Source organism: Lissotriton vulgaris, chromosome 8 (genome assembly GCF_964263255.1).
Source record: "Lissotriton vulgaris chromosome 8, aLisVul1.2, whole genome shotgun sequence".
In the NCBI taxonomy this organism is placed as follows: Eukaryota; Metazoa; Chordata; class Amphibia; order Caudata; family Salamandridae; genus Lissotriton; species Lissotriton vulgaris.
In genome coordinates, this window is record NC_141696.1 from 55,219,868 (window position 1) to 55,221,787 (window position 1,920).

A 1,920-nucleotide genomic window follows, 5' to 3' on the forward strand; every position below is an offset into this window, starting at 1 on the left:
GGATATCCTAAAAACACCACAGTTTGTGCTGAAAACAGGGTTAAGCTCAAGATTCGAGATGAATTACTTAAACCCAAACCTAAGGTTCAACAACAGGATACACGATCTGTGTTCACAACAAAATATTCTACCCATTCTCGTCAAATCAAAGAGGTTATTCGTAAACACTGGCCACTCCTACAATCAGAAACAGATTTCAATCAAATTTTTGAAAAACTACCCATTTTTGCATACAAACGCACCAAAACAATACAACAGCTTATCAAACAACCGTCAATTACCAGTGACATTATCCACAAAGGTACTATTCCATGCCATAACTGCAGTCACTGCAACAGCATAATTTCCGGATCCACTATGACTCACCCTACTCAAGGTACCACCATCAACCTTCGTGTGAATGCGACATGTGATACAACTAATGTGATTTACATGATCAAATGCCCGTGTGGCCTCCCATACGTCGGCAAAACTGAACGCAAAATTAAGACCAGGTTGAATGAACATCGCAGTAACATCCGCACTAGAAACCTCAAATCCTGTATTGCTTCTCACTTCATCCAACATTCACACAATCCCAGTCAAATAAGATTTCTAATTCTGGAAACTGTCGATAAACTACCACATCAAGACAATAACAAAAACTTATTACAACGTGAATTATACTGGATTTACCGCCTTCGGGCGGTCCAACCGAAAGGACTTAATGACCGTTTGGAATTCAGTTGTCATTTATGATTCATTAACGTGTTGTTTGCCAGTTTATACCCGTTATTTGGTACTGATTGGTCTTTTTAGTAAGCTGTGATATAGTTGCCATACATGTTTACCCAGATTCTTGCATGCTTAGATATATTGTCATATGCTGCCATTCATTCTCTACAGTGGACCATTTGTTTTTTATGGGCAGCCTCATTCTTTTTCTTTAATAATTATATACTCTGTGTTTGACTTGAGCTTACTCTATCTATATGGTTTTTTTCCTAATTTTATCTAATCCCACCCTTTGTTCTTGACTTTCTCTCATTATTCGGCTTTCGTGGACCTTAGTGTATTCAGTATGCTTTCTTTTGTTTACGTTTCACTGTGTTACTGGCTTGTACGTTCGTCTTTTATGTTTACTCTCCCCAACCATTTTTATACACTCACGCGCGCATGCGTGGCGTCTTCCGGGTTCCTCCTGTATACGGAGCCTGGCTTTCACCTACACACGGCGCTTTGCCGTTAGACTCCTCCACTGCTTTACTAACGCGGTAAGACTCTTACTTACACCAGTGTAGCGGCGACTTTTATTTACCAGGCTTAAGGTCGGGATCTTTTGGGCACTTTAATAGTTCGTGTGTTCTGTTTCCATTCATTTATTTTTTATACGTACTCACTTGGGATGTTATGTTGGTATTCTCTAGTACTTTTAGTTTTCGAAGTTTGGCACCTTTTTAAGGCGAGTCCTCTGTCACCACACCTAAGTTGTTCTCGTATTCACATTATTCATTTCATTCACAAAACACACTTGCACGTGGAATATTCTACGTTTCATTTGGGTGACAAGCAAGTTTTTGAAGTCACATCACTCATCACCTTGTATTTCCGTGCTCCTCTCATTTTACCATCACTTAGAAGTCCTATTTCCTTTCATCTTACAGACCCCCTGAGGAAGCGCACTGTTGTGCGAAATGCATTGGGGAATCTAAAACCTATGTGGATCTTATACATGCTGTATATGTATGATTGATGCTTGAAAAATACGTCGTGACTGTTCAATCATATGAAGTCAATATGATGTCAAATAAATAAATGGTTGAAACTTCTACAAACATCCTGGAGTAAATACCCACCTTTTATTTGGAATACATTTGGAATACATTTGTGAACCAACATTTAGCATATTCTATGCTCAAGAGTACTACAAGTTTTTCTTAC